We start from the raw sequence: 21,221 nt of genomic DNA, 5'->3' as shown, positions 1-21,221 counted from the left end.
TAATAACTAATAATAACACCATTCAATTCAACAGCACCACAAAGTTCAGTGTCCGTAAAGATGAATCTACAGCTTAAACAGTTTCTTGCTGTGCCTGCCGCATAAACTTTGAATATTACTGGATTGTTTACATCATTTGTCTTTGCTGAAAAGGTTTTTTCATCTCCTTCCCCAGCCCATGAAGTGATGATTGATGATGATGGATCTATTGTTACAGTCCTCATGACAATGATGACAGTGAATATAAAGACCATCCAGGCGTTATCTGAAAGGTCACTTACTCAATATTCACCACACTTGTCTGTCTTCAGTCTGTCTAGGTTCAGGCTGAGCACAGATGTACAGGAGGAAGAATGACATTTCTTTGTCTTCCTTTCTCCCCGAGGGAGACTGTCACTCTCCACCACTCTCATACTTTGCTTCCGAAGTTGAAACTTAACTTAACTTACATAACAATACAGATCAGAAACTCCAGGGGAGGAATATGGACCCCAACTTTGCTCAATTTAAACTAACGCTACACTGTAAAAAAAAAAAAAAAAATGGCAAAAAACCTGCAGCTGTGGTTGCCAGATCTTTACCGTAATAAATAAGGTGCAACTTTTTCTAATATAACGGTAAAATGATTGACGAAGCACTGTTGATTTCACATTTAAGATTGCCATTTTATTCCATATTTTACCGTAAAAAATAAAAAGTTTTTCCATCAAAAGAAACGCTGTTCTGCCACATAATTGACAAGAAAATACTTATAAATGCTGCATAAATTAAAGATTTTACCATTAAATATTACAGTATATTTCTGTTACAGATATGATGTTTAGTACATTTACAGTGAGAAAAAGTATTTTTTACAAAAAATAAATGCAAAAATTACAGTGATGCTTGTATATATATATATATATATATATATATATATATATATATATATATAACAGTATATTTTTGTTACAAACACGGTGCCAGTGTATTTTACAGTGGAGTAATATGGTTTTTTTTTAACAAAATTGTAAAAAATACTGTTTTGGCTGATACATTTATGGTGTTTCATTGTTACTGAAACTGAATTAACCCATTTATCATTTTACGGTCTTTTACTGTCATGGTTTAGCAGTTTTTCTTCATAAAATCTACAGACATTTTTTACAGTGTACTTTACTGCTATATGCTGTCAATTATGAGAAAAAACATAGCTAACTGTTTAGTCATTTAGTCATTTTATTCATGCTTTTTGACCTTTGGCTCCATGAATGATTGCCACCCACCACAACACACAGTGAGCTGTAATTTAGCTACCCAGCACCAAATAATTTGCTAACAGCGAGCTAGCCAATTTACCAGCTAGATCAGCCCCAACCATGTGAATGAATTAGCTGACATGATTCTCTCAAGTATAGCCTCAATAGCTAGTAGGGCTGGGCGATATGGACCAAAAGTCATATCCAGATATATTTAGGCTGAATATCGATATACGATATATATCCCGATATTTTTATTGCAAAGTGAGAGCAAATGTTCAGTCAAAGTCAAATATGACATGTCACAAGTAGTTTTATTAAAACAGTTATTTAAGTGAACATAAATACTGTATAACAACAGGAGTACCTTTTTAAAAAAAAAAAAAAAAATCAGAGTTCCATAAAGTTCACATAAGTTTTAAATAAAATAACCTTTTAAATAACATAGGCCAATCTTTTTCTGACATAAATATATTTATGAGAAAAAAATAACGAACATTACAAAATAACTAAATATGACAAACCCTAGTAAGGGCAGCATTTAAAATATAAAAATATATCGATATAATTTTTATATCGATATATCGCGCAGCCCTAATATCTAGCAATTTGTTGGTGCTGTAGGGAAGTTATAGGGAGGCAAGCCACTCATGATCCTGCATACAATTCACATCCTTTGGATTTTTGAGGCAAAAAGTCAGTCTTTTACATTGAAATCCATCTACAGGCTGTGATAGGCAACCCAGAAAGCCGTTACAATCTGTTCACCCATTGACAATACAAAGTGATAAATACATACCAAGAAAAATGTTTAGAGTAGCAGGGCTAAAGTGGGGTGTAGAAATTCTTCCTTTTGAATCTTTCTGCACTTTCACTCTTTTTTTAAAAGTATAACTGACTAGAGATAAGTGAGATTCATATCCATTTTTCATTTGTTAATGTTCACACTGATGGTGTAGTGCTTAGCACTGTTGCCTCACAGTAAGAGGATCAGGGCTCTTCTGTGTGGAGTTTGCATGTTCTCCCCATGTCAGCAGGGGTTTTCTCCAGCGAGCCGAGTTTGAATATGTGGTTTAAGATGATAAATGAATGAATGATGTTAACACCAGGCCTCACCAAGTTTTATTCAAGTCATGATTTACCCTCTGGAGTCCATCAATTTATTGAAAATACATGTTTTATTTACAGTAATAACTTTATTTATATATGATATGTAGACAAGCTGAGAAAGCCAGTTGAAAGTGCAATAATAGGGGTTTCACAGTGTGCCATTTATGTTTCTAGACCATTTTTAAAATGTGAATTTTCTTTCTACAATGAAAACTATTACTATTTTTAATGGATATGCAAATAGACTGTTTTGCAGTTTTATTATTTATATTTTTTTCTGAGGTTTTTGTGTGTATGAATGGTTTAAAAAAAAAGGTATATTTCCATAGACACCTGTCTTTTGTTTGTATTTTGGGTTCCTGGCAGCTTTATACTTTGTTAATTAAAATAAAATGAAAAATCTGACTGATAGCCAAGTTTGTGTCGACAAAAAGGAGCCATGCATGTGGTGTAAGGACAGACTGAAAGATGCTGAACAGATACAGAATACATAGGAAGTTGAGAAATTTGAACTAAAATCTCCTGGACTTCAGAGCTTTAAAATACAAGTTGGTAACACTTTACAATAACCAACTAAGTGATGTTTATAAACCAATTATTTACCATTTACTAAGTGCTATACATATTTAATCATGAAATGTTTTAAACCAATTTCTTAAAGCTATATGAATCATTTCAAAATCTAAACATCCTTAATATGGTGTTAAAATGTTATAATGAGTGCCACTAAAACTATTAATAAACTATTTATTATGATTTAATTGTTTGTTAATGGTAACATAACTATTAACTTACATTAATATACCATCTATTTGCCATTTATAAATGATTTAGTTAGTTAAAAATTAATAAATTATGTATTTACCATTCTAAATGGCCTATAAACGGTTTATAAATGATGATTAAACATTAATAAAGTATCTGTTTACCATTTATAAATGAGGGTTATTTTAAAGTGTTACCTACAAGTTTATTAAGAAAGGTTTATTATTCTAAAACACTGATATTGAAGGTGTTTACAATTCAGTAACTGAATAAAGATGTTAGTCATATCAATTCATGCATTGTTTCATCTAACACAAAGGCCTGGCCTGAGTAGAAGAGCAGTTTATAAGGTGACAGTATGAAGTGTTGTGTTGGTCATATTATGGAATGATTTATTGCTTGTGTATAATGAATAATACAAAAGAAAGAGAACTTAAAAAACATCACCCTGGATTACACTTGCAATATTTTTTTTGCTAAAAACAGCTTCCTGCTGCTGCTGGAAATGGGGTTGACACTGTGTCAGGGTGATCATATGAAAATTGTTGATGCTAGTGCCAGTCGAGTTTCGGCACCATATCAAAACAATACTTTTGATATTTGACGTGGACAAATATAAACATGTTTTTCTCCAAATGCCATTTTCATTGTCTAAACACCAGCAGCTGTGAAAGAACTAGATAGATAATGAAAAAGGGGAAACATTCAATAGCAATTTTACCTGTGATCACATTTGTTCAGAATTAAAAGAAAATAAGTAAACTCGAGCTAGTTGCACTGCAGAAAAAAGTTGTGTCTAAAAACCAGATAAAAACACTAAACCTGAGGGAAATGATCTTGCTGCATGGACAGATAATTTCACTTGACAAAATTTCAAAAATTAAGTAGGGGTGCACAGATTCCCTTAATTTTGCGGGATCGGCCGATTCTTTTATGTCAAACCGATCTTATCTAGTGATCTTATCTACCTCCACAAAGGTCTGAATGTGCGTTGACCGGCTCGTTAAGAAGAGCAGCAGTTAACTACAGTTAGCTACAGTTAGCTCTGTAGCAGTACAGTGTGCTGTTGCTGCAGGAGGTGTTCACTTAGCGATCTCTGTTTGTTTACAACAAGCACCAGACACTCTGTGCACAGTTAGCGATGCCGTTAATTCACAATCACTATGTTTATGATCAGTGGAGACTCTGTGCATAATTAGCCATGCTGCTTTCAGCTGCTGACGTTGTGCACAGTTAGCAACGGTGAAAACCATACGTCACCTCCAGAGTCTCTAAATCCCTCTGGGGGCTAACCACAGACTGTCCCACCGTGGAAAACCCTCTCCTCTGTTTGTTTCTTCTTCTACAGCTGGGCATCTAGCCTGCCACACTGTGTATCTTCAAATGCTACGCTGCTATGCTCTTTTCCAGATATGATTAACTATTCGATTTTTTACTATTTAATGACTATTCGAATATTCGAAAATCGATGCCCATCCCTAGTTGTATGTATGTTGTACTATAACGAAACCAAAAACTCAGGACACTTTATTTATGGTTGCAGTTCTTCTGTTAGTTTGTCCTGTAAATTGTTGCTATTTATTTTAAGTTCAATATTTTATTAACTACCTCAGACATTGTGATTTCCTTTATTTGTTAAAGAAAAATACTGCTGTGTTATTGTTTTTCAATAAAATAAAAGATTCAAACATTGAAGGTGTATGCTGTGAAAAAATCGGTATCGGCCATAATAGGAATTGGCAGGTCAGGCTTTTTAAAAATCTGTGATCGGCCAGAAAATTGCAATCTGCGCACCCCTAAAATTAAGATTATTAAATCTAGAAATAAGCATGTTTGAACGCTTAGAATAAGAAAATTAACTCAGAAAGAAACAAATAATTTTCAGTGCACTCTGCTCGGGCCAGTTCATCGCTGCTTGCAGCTTTAATTTATCTTGTTTTAAGACTTAATTTCTTATTTTAAGCGTTCAACATGCTTATTTCTAGATTTAATAATCTTAATTTAAGAAATCTTATCAAGTGAAATTATCTATCCATGCAGCAAGATCATTTCCCTCAGATTTAGTGTTTTTACCTGGTTTTACACCTTTTTTCCAGTGTGAGGGTGATGAGTTGAACACAGTGTTAGTGTGTGTAATGCTCTGTGGTGAAGCGTTTATATTGCCGTCTTCTTGACTTCACAGGTAACTGATTCACAGTGCTGAGAAATCATCAAGGGTGTCCTGCCTGGGATTCCAACCTGAAGGTACATTAGTGTCATTGATTTTCTCACCTCTGTTCCACTCCCCCCTCCTCACTTTTTACTTCCTTCTCCCATCTTTTCTTGTTTCAACAACCATTGATTACTTCCTTCCACACACATACTCCAAATTCCATTTCAGTCAATTGCTATGCATCGTGCGGCGGTATTTCAAATCGATGTGGTTCGATGCTTGCCTCAGTCTAAAGTTAGCCTGCTCATTTTCTCACAAAACAACCAGGATAGAGCTCATCCTGTCAAAGTTAGGAAGAAGTTAAAAACTGATATAACATATGTCTGTCAGTCAGTGCTGTTGGGATGATGGGCCGTCTCTTTCTGACAAGGTGAGTGACATTTTCAAATTTTGACTTGGCAGCACTGCTCCAAAGTCACAGTTTGATTGATGACTGGTGGCACACAGTTTATACAAACACTGTATGAAAATAATGGACGTAGTCAATGTGACATCACCCATTGGTTTTGCATCTTGGTTTAAGGCCGTTGCCATGTTGGGTTTTTTGGATCTTGAACTAGTAAGCAAGTAAGCAAGGAGCAATGGTTATTCAAAACAAACAGCCATCTCCTTAGAGTGTCTTTAAGTCCAACCGGACAATGAATAAGACATTTCTGAGAGACTAAATTGGTACAGTTTTAATGAAGTGAAAACATACTGTGAAAGTGTCAAAGTTTTAGGACAAAAACACTTTGGTACCATGGGGTTTGCACCATGGTAGCAACCAGTCAGTCATAATGTAGCTCCATCCTGAAGCGTACCCTGCTTTACATCTTTTTTACTGTAAATAGGACCATCATTTAAAAAAGGTACATTATGCTGTATTGAACTAAACTTAAAATTAATAAAATAAAGTGAGAAGTACAGTCATTTTCCTGTTGAATTACATACAGACTGACTTCTTTTTTCGCCCCCTGCTGGCAATTAGAAAGAATGCAAGTTTAAGCCACTTCACATTAGCTGTGTTTCGACTAGGGGGGGAAAGTGTCCAACGGGAAAGCCTCAGGCCACAGCCTCTCAAAAGTCCTCTCACTCTGCGTGTCTCCACTACAAATTAGCCCCCAGAGGGATTTAGAGACCATGGAGGTGACGTATGGTTTTCACCGTCGCTAACTGTGCACAACATCAGCAGCTGAAAGCAGCATGGCTAATTATGCACAGAGTCTCCGCTGATCATAAACATAATGATTGTGAATTAACGGCATCGTTAACTGTGCACAGATTGTCTGGTGCTTGTTGTAAACAAACAGAGATCGCTAAGTGAACACCTCCTGTAGCAGCAGCACATACACACTGTACTGCTACAGAGCTAACTGTAGCTAACTGCCGCTAACGGTGGCTCGTCTTAACAATCCAGCCTCCGGCTCGTTATCGGCTCGATAAGAATAGTAAGAAGGAGTCGCTGGATTTGTCTCCAGTCGCTTTCTTGAAAAATAGTCGCTAAAGGGGTCTGAAAAGTAGCTAAATTTAGAAACAAAGTCGCAAAGTCAAATGGCGTGTGTTGTTGTCGTGTAGAGTACTACGTCACATCCCGATTAGCGATCTATCCAATCAGTAACCAGGCGTTTTTCAGGGGAGAAAAAAGACCCTGCTCTTCTACAGGGACTAAAAAAGTCCCGACAAAAGCCGGCTCCGAACTGCTCGTATTCAAATTAGGGGCGTTTCGGCGAGTGAGACCCGCCTCATTCCGGGTATTGTCCGGTAGTGGAAACAGCCCTATGGCTTCACTTTCCAGTCCTGGAGGTTGCCTCTTGACTATTTAATTTTTTTCCAGTACAAAACAGTCACTTACACTGATCTATTGTTAAGCTGTTGAACAATGTGCACAGCTTACATTAGGAGAAAGTATTGGAGCTGGTGATCTACAGGGGAACACAATGCTGTTGTTTATGTTATTGTAGCTCAGCTTAACAAAGTGAATGTGTTTATACTGTACCAGACAGAAAGGGAGCAGCCTGGTTGCTGTTTTTCCTTAGAACAGGTGGATAATATTGAGCCTGCTGCAGGATATGCTGTCCAGACCTCTTTCTGTGTTATGATCCACACAGTGAGGAGGTAAACACACTCCTTATGTTCTCTCTAGATTACTTTACCCATGAACCCACATCGTACCTCTGAACCAACTCTAATAGAGAAAAATGCTCTCAATCTGAAAGTCAACCATTCAAATCTTAAAAGGGTATTGCAAACACACACTCACACACACTCTTACACACTTAAAGCCTGGTGCAGTGAAATAACCGTTAGGGAGTTAATTCCAATTCTGCTGACAGTAGATATGTCTTACCATTCTCTTTCTCTATCACATAGTAATTACTTATAAGGCCACAGGGATTATGATGTCCCTAACTCCCCTCTGTAATAGAGCCTGTGCTCCATATAACCCGCTAGCTTCGCTACCCAGTCTCTATCACCCCCCTCATTAAGCTGTCCCTCCCTCTCATTATATCCTCCATGTAATATCCTTCATCCATTAACTTAGCCCACTTCTCCCACTCCTCACCGTTACTCCCTCTCCCTCCTCTGCCTTTCCTCCATCTTTCCTTTCCTTACGCTTCTTCCTTTGCTCTTTTCTCCACTCAAGCCTTCACAGCACTGCCACACTGGATCAGCTCACTCTAATTTGACTCCTACACAGCAGTCAGTGAAAGGAAGCAGAACCACTATGCCCTGAATATAAGAGTGGTTGAGCCAGGGAGGGGGCTGAGCTTCAGGGACACAACACAGTACGGGGAAACTCAATATACATTGTCCTTATGTAACCAAGCATGTTCTTTGGTGCAGGCACGTCATGTCCATGCATACATCAAGCTTTGTTTTCTCAGCTCTGCTAATGTTTGCTCTTTCCTAAGCGCCTGTATCTATTTCCGTCTTGTCTCCATGGCTCCTGGCGCAGCAACATGCAAAATGCAGCCACGTCTTTTGATTAGCTTCCCAGACCCTCAGACCTAAACTCATTAGGCTGTTTGTGCATCCATGCATCAAAGAGCAACAGTGTGTGTGGTGTGGATATTGTTTTCGAAAGATGGTTAGACTTTGACCTCAGCTCAGCAACAAGGTTATTATAGTCGACGAAAACTAACGAAATAATGAAAACTAGAATTGAAAAAACATTTTTGTTAAGTGAACGTTACAAAACTAACTAAAACTAACTAGAATTATAGTGAAAATGTCCTTCGTTTTCCTCTTTGTCAACTTTTTTCATACTTAAACCTTTTTGGTTGATATAAAATCTATTTCATCTATCTGGATTTATGAGTTAATGAACTTATTGGGGCTGAGATGGATCAGACAAAGGAAATAAAGGAAACATTTATTGTGACCTTATTGAATCTGGCACCCAACAAATACCCCATTACAAAAAAACTAACACTAACACGAAAACTAATAAAAACTAAACTAAAACTAAGCATTTTCCAAAGAATAAAAACTGATAAAGTCTAGCAAACTCACTCTAAAAAACAAATTAAAACTAGCTGAATTTGAAAACACCCGCGATAACGGGAACACGCTATAACCCTAACGTATGGGAGACCGCGAGATTACGTGATGAACTGTGTGTATAAAGTAAACAACAACAACAAACAGCTTACTTTGCTTCTCGGACGTGGAAGATCTGTTGATCTGACCATCTATCCTTATAAAAACAATATGTTTTGTCATAAATGATTGTATGCTGTTCCACTTCAACAATCAGTCTCTCGTCATCCATGTCTTCGACCCTCTGAGACCCTTTGATTGATTGATTGATTGATTGATTGATTGATTGATCGATCGATTGATCGATTGCTGATCTGGTGCCCGCGGTCAAGACGTAATGTTGATGTGAAGTGGTTTTAGGCTGCATGAACTGCGTATTGGTTTATTTTGAAAGGAGCACAATTTTTGACAAGATCTTTAATGATTTCAGTCAATGCAAGAATGTCAGTTTTTCAGTTATGCAGTATTTGTTTTGGTGACCCTAAACCTAGATCAGCGGCCTCTTTTACAAACACAAACCGTACGTGTATGTATAACGATGTGTGCGCTATTTTTAGAATGATCCGATCCTCTCTTTTTACTTACTGATGGTAGTTTTGGGCGGTATTGACAAACAATCTATTTTGTCGTTTAGGTGGGAGATCTTGTTGGATGAAAAGCCAGTTCTATTTATGTAAACTGATTTATCCTATTTTCTTTAAACCCTAAGCACACACACTGCTGGAACCAGCACAGCAAGAGATAAATGTTCCTCTGTGTCTTTTGAGGCTAATGTTCCTATATCTGTTTAAATCCTGCAGAGAAAAAAAAAACACAAGCAAGCATTAAAAACAGGGCAAACAGGAATTGCTAGTTTTTCTGGTGCACTAGGGAGTTAATTAAATATAATATAGAGGTATAGAGATGTATGTATGTAAACAAATATAGTCAATGTTCAGCTACAAACCTTCCTGGAGCGTGTACGTGCATCTCATAGTCTCCCACTGTGGATGGAGTGTTTGTTAGATACAGCGTACCATGGGGGAAGGTATGGGGTTTTGGTCATGTGGAATTTAGACCATATGGGATATATCGATATAGGTCAATTTTATTTTATTTTTTACATATATAAATGCTGCTCTTACTAGGGTTTGTCATATTTAGTTCTTTTATAATGTTCGTTTTTCTTTTCTCATATAAATATATTTCAGAAATACTTGGCCTGTTTTATTTCATAGGGTATTTTTATTTAAGTTTTTTTTTTTATTTAAATGTGCACTTTATGGAGCTTTGATTTTAAAAAAGGTACTCCTGTTGTTATACATTATTTATGTTCACTTAAATAAACGGTTTCAATATAACTACTTGTGACATGTCATTGTGATAAAAATATCAGGATATATATCGAATATCGATATTCAGCCTAAATATATCGGGATATGACTTTTGGTCCAAATCGCCCAGCCCTATGCAATTGACTGAATTCCCCTAAGAACTTTTTTAGTAAGTGCCACATCATTTTGTCTTTTCCCTTCATCAATTTATTGTCCTTTTATGTGTGTTTCCCAGTGGGGCTTCTCTTTGTACAGGCTGATAGGTGGTCACTGCGTTCATGTGACATAAAAAAAAACCCAGAGAGGGTGGAAGAAATGGGTGCTCTATTCTCCCCCCTATTCAACATGACAGCATACTTGAGTTGTTACAGCAACAGAGTGCTCACTTTTATAGCATGTGCCGGCTGAACACAGACACATGCACATAAACACATAGATAACAGACACACAGAAACACATAAGGACAGCCACACCGAGCTGGGTAGAGTGAGTTATTTGCCTTTTAAAAGCAGATAAGAGAAACGCCAACTGCTCCACAACAACCTCAGCCAACAATCAGCCACAACTTATTTAGTCTCAGCTCTCTCATTATAGAACCTGCACCCTGCGTTGCCAGATTTAGCCTGCTAATTCACTTCATCAGTACCAACACAGACACAGGAACAGCTGGGCTCGAACGTTTTGCCATTTCAATCTTGTGTAAAATATGTAAATGACAGCATTCACAGTGAGGTGGCCAGCAGCAGTAGTACAGAGAAAAGAAGCTCTAATGACAGCAGCAGGTAATTTTCCTGCTCTGGGTCGTGGCAACATTATTATGCTGCATTGTTCCTGCACTGCAAAAAAGCCGACTTGTATTTTTCGGCCTAAAACAGTGATTCAAGTTGGTAAAACTTGGAAATATAAATTATTGACATTTAGGGTATTAATGTAAGTTAGCACAACAAAGCAAGCCAGTTGTATGGTCAGAAACAAGTTGGTGGGTTGTTGGTACTTATGTCTTTAAGTTGGGGTTCAAAACAAGGGACAATAGTTCTGCTAACTCTTATTTATTTGTTGTGTAATGCGGGAAAGCCAACTTTCCGAGTTGGCATGGCACTTGAAGTCTCATTGTGGCTGTGCTGCCTGAGCTGGACTCCACACAGGTAATCAAACCTTAATTAAATTAATTAAAATGATACAGGAATTTTATTCTGAGTTGTGTTGTGCAGTGTCGTACGTCGTTTGTTGGGGAAGGCAACCTACACATTTTCAACATTTAAACACAAACAGCTTTACGGTCATTAGCGAAAGCTAGCGGCTAACTGATGTTAGCGGCTAACTGATGCTAGCGGCTAACTGATGCTAGCGGCTAACTGATGTTATCGGCTAACTGATGTTAGCGGCCAAGTTGTCCAACTTAAAATTTTATCGAAGTTTGTTGCCTCGAAATTTTGATTCACCCAACTTTTCTTTTTTTACAGTGTGCTTACCATAGAGTCTCTCTCTGCTGATGGAGATTTATTACAGATAGCACACGCTGTTTATATGTGCAGGGTAGAGAAGAAATGAGCAGAGAGAGAGAAGCTATTGGCTCCATTTTGGCTCCATTTGCTCTCTGGGGCCGTCTTTCCCCTGGCCTATTGATCCAGAGGTCAGTTCAGACTCAGGAGAGAGTTCTCCTGGTTGAGCGGCTCTTTGCTGCCTGCGAACCTTGAGACTTTAGCTTTCTTGCCCACCCTGTTAAGGCAGCACATTCACCTAATCCTGTCTGGGCCATTAGATCAGTTGGAGCTGGCCAGCCAGGTAACCCGGAGCTTCATCTAATCTTGAAGCCGAGCGGCGGCAGGATGTCTGCAGCTGCTGCTGGGAACAAGGTGGTGATTCAGTTGGCTGAGAGGAGCTGAGCTGTGGATCTGTCAGCCAGAGAGGCAGAATGTGTTCTTGTTGGAATGTGCTCTATGTTCACATGGTGAAGAAGAGCTCTCAAGCCTTGAGGTATTACATTTTAGAGACTGTGTAAATGTCATGTACTGTATACTGTGTTGGTCTGAAGCAAAGCAGAGAAAATGAGGCCTCCTGTCCTGTAAATCCCATCCACAAGTAATCTACAAGTTCTCCTTTACTTTGCCTCCATTTTCACTGCTCAGCTCACTTTGCTGTAGTTTTTCTGCTCACTTTCCAGACTTCACCTGTCAGGGAAACTGTGTAGGTAGTACTTGCATTTTCTTCAGATAAAGTTTGAGCTTCTTCAGGTTTCTTTACTTTGTCTGTTCATTTATGATAGTTTTCACTGCCAATCTTTCTTATATTAATTCCAAAGAATCCAGAAATATGAGACACATGAATGTCTTTGCTTTAAGATAACCCATGCTATAACAAAATCTTTAGAATTAACTACACAAGTGTAAAATCTTTTGGGGTCTGGATGTTGAGCTGATGCAGTTAAATGACATAGGATATGTAACATTCCTGGCTTCATCAGGCTACCATAGTGATGGCTTTTTATACTTCAAACATAAGCATCTGTGAGTGTTTGTTCCTTATGGTGTTATTGAGATATGAAAAACATTTACACAAAGAGATGATGCTCTTTAAATGTTTGACATTGTGTGTGTGAAAGGGAGCAAAAAAATGGAATCTCTTCTCAAAACAATGAGAAGTTTTTCTGTTCTCTCACAGTACATCAGTTAACACTAGGGGTGTGACGATAGCTCACGAGAACGAGACGAGACACGATATCGGGTTCATGAGAATGAGACGAGACGAGATTTGAAGAAAATTACAATTACACAATATATGACTGGACCAACAGACTTTTATTTAACAGAGTTGCACATGCATTTTGAAATTTTCTTTTTATTATAACTCTTTACATGGATGATGTAAGCATGAGCTTTTAATACATTTCTTCTTCCACAAATTGAAACTAAATCTAAAATTTATAAAAGTTAAAATAAAATAAATAAAATAAAATATTTATTTCTTTTTTTCGAGTGCAAACAATATGAGCCAAGTTTCCTTTTGGGGTAAGAGCCCCCAGAGGGATTTAGAGACTCCAGGGGTGACGTATGGTTTTCTATTGTTGCGTAATCGCTTAGCTGTGCATAATTAGCCATGTTAACTATGCAGCGTCTGTGCTGATCATAAACATCGTGATGTGGATTTAACGGCATCGCTAACTGTGCACAGAGTGTCTGTTTTTTTACAACAAGCACCAGAGATCGCTAAGTGAACACCTGCTGCAGCAGCAGCACATAAGCACTGTACTGCTACATAGCTAACTGTTAGCCTGTTAGCAGGACTGTGCCACCAAACGAGCAGCCTGCCCCTGTGACGTCATTCTGGCTGCTTGCTGCTTCCCCTCCTTCTCCTCCTCTTCTTCTTTTCATTTTTGCTTCCCCCACAGCTCACAAAAAGAAGTTTGGATAGCTGACAAATCTCGCGAGACAGATTTTTAACAAGGCACAAGATCTCGTCATACCCCTAGTTAACACCTTTGGTTTTGTAGCCCTAATTCAATGATGGTTCTAACGATGGGTAAGGGTTGTTGCCCCTACAATATTAAGACTGAACAGCAAGATCATTTCCCTCAGATTTAGTGTTTTTATCTTGTTTTTAGACACACCTTTTTTGCAGTGTGTCGTGAATATAACATAAAAATGACTGACACAGACATGCGACAGACCATTTGAAGACATAAGTCTAAAACTGCTTGAATTCATGAGTAGTGACTGCTGGGGTGTGTCTCTCTAGCTCAAGTGAGCTCACTGCAGGACAGTCAGTGAACAACACACCTGTATTCATATGAAAATTGTCCCAGATAATTTACTCAGGACCCTGCTGTGATAAACAAAAACTGCTGTGTCTTCACTTCCCTGTGTCTATCTTTAGTTTGCCAAGACTTTTTCTCATTTTCTCACTCCTAAAGTTAAATGGATCTATATCAATAGCAGGTTGTTACCATGAAGTAGCTGGCCTGTGCTGAACTTAACCAGATAAGGCTTGCTTGAGCCAAAACAGTACTGATTGTATCAGACCCAGGGAGGTGGAACTGCTGTTGGAGCTCTGGGGGATGAATTCATCATTGTTAAAACCAGGCCAGTGTGAAAAGCTGTTTGTCTGATAAAACTCAGGCACCTTCTGCATTTTTATACACACACACACACACACACACACACACACACACACACACACACACACACACACATTCTTGTACTTCTATCTTTGTGAGGGCCTTTATTGTAATAGTGAATTCCCTTGCAAGGTTATAATAGTTTTGGATTTTTCATTAGTTTTAGTTTTAATTTTGTTGTGATTTTTTGTTTTCAAATTCAGTTACTTTAAATGCGTTTTTAGAGTGAGTTTGCTAGTTTTAGTTTAGTTTTTATTAGTTTTAGTTTTTTGAAATGGGGTAATCGTTGGGTGGGAGATTAAAAGAGGTCACAGTAAATTTTGCCTTTATTTCCTTTGCCTCATCCATCTTCATTATGTATGAAAAAGTTGACAAAGACAAAAATGAAGGACATTTTCTCTATAATTGTAGTTAGTTTTGTAACCAGACAATGCAGTTTCAATTAATTATTATTATCATGTAACCTGAACCCTTAAAACAAAGTCTGAAATCTCAAAAAAACCTTTAAAGAAGTGAGGACTGGCCGAAATGTCCTCAATTTGCAAGAATGTCCTCACTCTGCTGGTTAAAAATGTGTTCCGGTCCTCACTATGAAGGAAGTACAAGAACACACACACACACACACACACACACACACACACACACACACACACAGGCATGCATGAACATTTTGCACATACACATTTTGGCAACTTTGTCGGTGTACTGAGGTCAACTACAGACTGCAGCACAGATGCGCTATTTGAATACTGCAGACTAATTAAATACAAGTCAATAAATGATCCCTTGCAGAACTGCCTGCACCAACAGAGGGAGAGAGGGAGTACAGAGAGGGTCAGTTGTAGACCACAATAAAGCACACCAGGCGTTTTATCTGACCTCTAAATAATGAAAATAGGTTACCGCACTAAAAATAACTGGTGTGAGTTATTGAAGCCTTTTGACAATTCACAGCCCAACCTGTAAGGCAGACTTGAAAGAAGGATTAAAGGAGACGGAGAAAAAGAAGTTGTTTTTGAAAAACAGCAGTTAAAAGCTTGCTGCTGTAAGGATTACGGTCCTCTCCATCCATAATTTCAGACCTGGGGTGTATTGTTGGAACCATGATGTCCACAAATACAGTTCTTTGACAATTTGCAGTGTTTTCCAATGCAGAGTATCCTGTAAAAACAAGCTGTAACAAACATTTAATGCAGATCAGACATAGGAGCAGCGCAATTTTGGCTCTTGTTTTGGCATCAGATACTCAGACCGCCTCTTAGAAGTTTTTCACATAATGTTGGTTCACTTACAGACCTTTACAAAAAAGTTGTTTTTTGTGCTATATGTTGAGTTTTAGCTTGTTCAGTAGTGCACATTTAAAGGGATAATCCAGTGTTTTTGTCTTCCACTTGCATAAAGTTAGGGAACTCATAAAGGAAAGATTACAGAAAAGAAGGTAAATGAATGAATCAGCATGGCGAAATACTTTTAGTCATCCTTTATTTCCCACAATGCAACTCAATGGCGTCATTCATTGCACCCCTTCTGCCGTGTAAAGTCACTTCCATTGCCCTCTCAAACCCCAACACAACACACACCAAGCCCACATCAACATCAACAGATTATTTTTATACTTCAACACAGTTTGCAGTAATAACAGGCATCGGACTGTTCAGACTGTTGGCTGTATTGTTTCTGATTCCAATGTATAGCACTGGCTTGTTTTTTATGATCGTATCAGATTTGGTTTTTCAGGCATCTTGTATCTTTCTGCATTGGTTGCTGTGGTAACGACCTAGATGTGTGTATGTATGCTAACTGGTGGTGTGATTTTTCGAACATAGAACAAAGACAACAAGCTGCCATCTAGATAGAAATGTGTCCTCTCAGTCTACAGCACACACAGTGCACGAGTCTTTCACTGAAACAGACATCAACAGGGAACATTTATTCACTGTTTTCACTCGTGTAATTCTGGCCAAGTACCTGCAGTCTGGTTATCAAGGTTCTTGTTGTGCTGCAAGAGACACCAGGGAGGTTCCAAATGTGACTGAGCCACATTTCTAGATATGTATCATTATTTTTACCAATGTATTATCAATATTTGGTATAAATGTTGGTTACATTTTAAGTAGAGATGCACCTCTCAATTGGTTGGTGAATGGAATCAGACAATATCAGCTTATGACTGGTCTCGGAGCTGAAGATATCGCCAACTCTGCGCCGCTCAAAGTAACAGCATGTGATGCTGGTGCAAGTTGCTTGTACAGCGGCACAGACAGTAACCGACTATTGTCACAGTTACACACACAGCGTAGCCAACTTGGCAGCACACTGGAGTCTTCAACTTAGGGCTGTACTGAAATAGACAATTCGAAAGCAGCAGCCGTCAATATGAGAAGAGCTGTAAAGGAGGTACAAAAACTGCTATATGGTCCAAGAATCATGACAGATATTGTCAAGGTCAGTGCAGCCTTTGGACATCTATGTAACTCTGTATCTGGAAGCACTGGCATCAAGCAGGAGACAGATTGAAGATCTACCAAGCTGTCATATTTCCAAGCCCTTTATATGTCTGCAAAGCCTGGTCAGTCTACTGGCAGCATGCCAGAAAACTAAACTAACTTTCATGTGAGCTGTTTGAGGAAACTGCTCAGGATCAAATGGAAGGACAGAATCTCTGACACCAACATCCATAGCAAGGCCAATGTTCACAGCATCCCCTCCATGCTTGTAAAAACAAGATAAAAACACTAAATACTGCATTGACAGATAACTTCACTTAACAAGATTTCTTTAATTAAGATTATTAAATCTAGAAATAAGCATGTTGACCGCTTAAAATAAGATATTAACTATTAAAACATGATAAAATATATTCCAAATATGGTGAGTTTTGGAGTATGATAAAGCCCCCCAAAAGACAATTCATTTGGGAGAAGAAAAAGAATAATAACAATAAAAATAATAGACGGACCAATTACAATAGGGCCCTCGCACCTTGGTGCTCTGTCCCTAATTAAAGTTGCAAGCAACGATGAACTGGCCCGAGCAGAGTGCACTGCAAATTATTTGTTTCTTACCAAGATAAAAAAAAACTTTAGATTTAGAAGTGTTAGATAATTCATTCATCTTGTTTTGAGAGTTCATTTCTTATTTTAAGCGTTCAACATGCTTATTTCTAGATTTAACAATCCTAATTTAAGAAATCTTGTCAAGTGAAATTATCTGTCCATGCAGCAAGATCATTTCCCTCAGATTTAGTGTTTTATCTTATTTTTAGACACACTTTTTTTGCAGTGCAGAATGCACTACACAAGACTGCCAAAACAAGTCTGGCAAGTGAGTGCAAAGTGGCCCAAATAAGCACTGTAAGGCTCCTTGAAGAGCTTTGAAATTGACCAGAAAAGATGGAAAATCCTAGTTTGGGACCAACCTAATACCTGTAGAAGAAAAGCCCTGGAAGGTGCAGCCTATGAAAGCAGGAAAAGCTCCTGTGCTGTGTTAAAGAGGCAGCAGCTTGGATCTGACAAGCTCTACATCCTCCCTGACCTGTCCAGTGTTCCACAGAGAACTGGTCTGTTCAGCCATCTGCACACTCACCAAACCAAACATAAGATGTGCCACGGTTATCATCAACTATCCTATTTGTCCGCAAGAATTACTGCAGCGTCAACAACAACCTGCTTTAATTAGTAAATGTGCTGTAGTAGGGCTGGGCGATATATCAATATAAAAGATATATCGTTATGTTTTTAAATGTGATATGGAATTAGACCATATCGCATATATCGATATAGTTCAATTTTTATTTTCTTTCTTTATATATAAATGCTGCCCTTACAAGGGTTTGTCAATTTAGTTCGTTTTTGATGTCCGTTATTCTTTTCTTATATAAATATATTTATTTCAGAAAAAGATAGGCCTATTTAATTTCATAGGCTATTTATATTTAAATGTGCACTTTAGGGAGCTTTGTTTTTAAAGGTACTCCTGTTGTTATACAGTATATATATTCACTTAAATAAACGGTTTCAATAAAACTACTTGTGACATGTCATTTGACTTTGACTGAACATTTGCTCTCATTTTGCGATAGAAATATCAGGATATATATCGTATATGGATATTCAGCCTAAATATATCGGGATATGACTTTTGGTCCGTATTGCCCTGCCCTAGACTGTAGTGTAGCACTATTCTAGTCTATAGCGACCACTCAAAGCAATTGTCTATAATGACACAGCATTTACCCACTGAAATACCAACCTTCTGATCAGTGGACAACAGCTCTACCACCTACAGCCACAGCTGACACATAGTATTATTTACTTGTGTGATTAAATGATATGAGGTGGATAGCAGCAGCCTGTTGTGTAGAGCAGTGGTAGCCACCAAGGTTATAATAGTTTGAAATTCAGTTAGTTTTAATTACTTTTTAGAGTGAGTTTGCTAGTTTTAATTAGTTTTTATTTTTGAGAAAATCTTTAGTTTTAGTTAAGTTTTTATTAGTTTTAGTGTTAGTTTTAGTTTTTTTGTAATGGGGTATTTGTTGGATGCGAGATTCAATAAGGTCACAAAAAATGTTGCCTTTATTTCCTTTGTCTGATCCATCTCAGCCCCAATAAGTTTATTAAGTCATAAAACCAGATAGATGAAATAGATTTCATATCAACCAAAAAGGTTAAAGTATGAAAAAAATTGACAAAGATGAAAACTAAGGACATTTTCACTATAATTTTAGTTAGTTTTAGTTAGTTTTGTAACCACACAATACAGTTTCAGTTAGTTATCGTTTTTTCAAAAACTCTCATTTTTATTTTTATTTCAGTTGAAGAAAATGTTTTTTCAATTCTAGTTTTCGTTATTTCGTTAGTTTTCGTTAACTATAATAACCTTGGTAGCCACAGCATCACTGTCACAAAGCACCTGCATAGCTTTAGTTTAGACAGAGCATTGAAGACCTTGCATCAAGCTGATTGGCATCAGCTCCTTCATTCATGCTTCACAATCACATACTCACTCATCAACTAATTGGCTTCCACCTGCTAACATCCAGTCATATTCACACAGATGTACAGCGTAGCCATTATAACCTGACAACTATCAGCATATTTACTTTCTAATGCTGTCAATTGAAGTGACTCAAGAATTCTAACTGAAAAACATTTATTTTTTGGAAATTGTTATTCATGACACATCTGAAAACTACTTTATGAAAAATGAATAATATCTGATTCCCCAATGTGAGTCTGGAGTTTGGTGAAGAGGAATGCTGGATTTATTCCTTCCAGGTCTGATTAATAAGGGATTAACTCACATATCAGTGCAGTGGATCCAGTTTAGTCATCTCAAATATTCCAATTTGTTGTTTCAAATGTTATTATTAACTGCTGGATTTGTGCCCTGGCTTCAGGTTAGCTTTTGCATATTGATATGTCTGTAGTCCATGAACAGAAAAACCAACAGACTGAGTTGTGATGTTCCTCCTACACTACAATCTGTTTATCCTAAATACTGCTTATTGTCATTCAAACTTGGTTGAAAGGTTGATAAGATGTAATCAATCATAAGATATGACATGAAATTAACATGCAGTTCATTATGCTTCGTTTAATGAATGAAGCGTTCTATGGCTTTACATTTAGAGAGCGTTCCTGCATGGAGGGAGCTGATGAAGAGTAACTATGCAACCTAATTAAAAGTTTCAAGTTGGAGGCATGCTGATTGTAAATGACTTCAGATGATGCTGCTGGGCTTACTGTTGATCTCAAGCTGTTCAAGCAGTTAATTAAAAAAAAGAAACGATGTGGCGAACCAAATCGGTTACAGATTGCAATTAATGCACTCTGTGAGCCGGGGCAGGAGAGAACTACCCTGCCTCGTTAGCAGGAGTGCGCCTGCCACGGTCAGCCTATAGGAAAGCATCCTCTTTTATTTGTTTTTCATCCTTTTTCATAAGCTGTTATTAACAGCAAACCAAGCGATAAGCAATCATGTGCACAAGAGATGAAAAAACAAAAGCTGCACCTCTTGGGAAAAGCCTAACTGTTGCTATGGCAACCTACCCGCCGTACTGAAATGGGGGAGATTTTAATTTGAAGGACAGTCTTCTCTTTATATTCACCCTCTGTCCTTTATTCCTCCGTCTGTGAGATGATCAAAGGTATGACAGGTGGATAAAGCGTGGCAGTGAAACGGACAGAGAGGGGGAGAAAAGGGGTGGAGGTGTGGATGGAGGGAAGGCAGGAGTTAAAAAGAGATGTGAAGCTTTAAAGGATAAACTGCTGAGAGACTGTGTTAAATCACAGCTGGGTAATTTAACAGCAGTTAGATTTTCAGCTAAATCTCCTCCCCGTGACCTCCTCAAAACACACCTGACTTTGGCAGTAATGACTAGTGTAATTCCTCCCTGTGTGACACATAAGGTTGTGCTACAGGGTGCATTCAAGGTGATGTAGTCAGAATTCGGTTTGCACTGCATCGTGGGTTTATTCTGGATGCTTCCTCCCACGTCAGTGACAGACTTCCTCCCCCGTTCCTCGCTGGAAAGCGTACGTAGGCAGGAGAAGTGGGTTACACGGTGGAAACAGAAAGCTCCTGAGGGATGACACAGGAAAAAACAACAGCGGAGCCCGCCATCACAACGGCAAGAAAGGAAACTTAAACATTAGAGACGCCGTGTCAGTTTGGTTTCACTATTCTACAGCTGCTACTCATCTGAGCAGAGAAAGGAAGAGGAGGATGTTTTGATTTGCAGTTACACACGGGCAAAGTGATGTAGTGTTAAAGGGAAAGGTGGGTAAAGTGTAACCTGAAGTCAGTGATCACCAAACTGCAAAAGTCTTTTATCACCTATGTATGACAATGTATGACAAGACCGTCCAGTTTGTTCACTCAGCAAGTAGCATTGTTCTTCAAATTAGAAAATTGGATAGACCTTGTAGTAGCAAGGCTGGATGATTCAC

At 38.0% G+C, this 21,221-nt stretch overlaps 1 protein-coding gene across 1 annotated transcript in view; it reads left to right on the top strand.

Annotated features, from left to right (window-relative positions):
• Nucleotides 1-21,221, top strand: part of klhdc8a (kelch domain containing 8A) — a 62,699-nt gene that overhangs the window by 1,714 nt on the left and 39,764 nt on the right. The window contains exon 2 of the mRNA XM_059330086.1: nt 5,296-5,357. The gene's annotated coding sequence lies outside the window, so the exon portion shown is untranslated. The remainder of the gene's footprint in view (nt 1-5,295; nt 5,358-21,221) is intronic.

This window comes from Centropristis striata, chromosome 3 (genome assembly GCF_030273125.1).
Source record: "Centropristis striata isolate RG_2023a ecotype Rhode Island chromosome 3, C.striata_1.0, whole genome shotgun sequence".
Classification (NCBI taxonomy): Eukaryota; Metazoa; Chordata; class Actinopteri; order Perciformes; family Serranidae; genus Centropristis; species Centropristis striata.
This window is presented reverse-complemented; position numbering and strand designations above follow the sequence as displayed.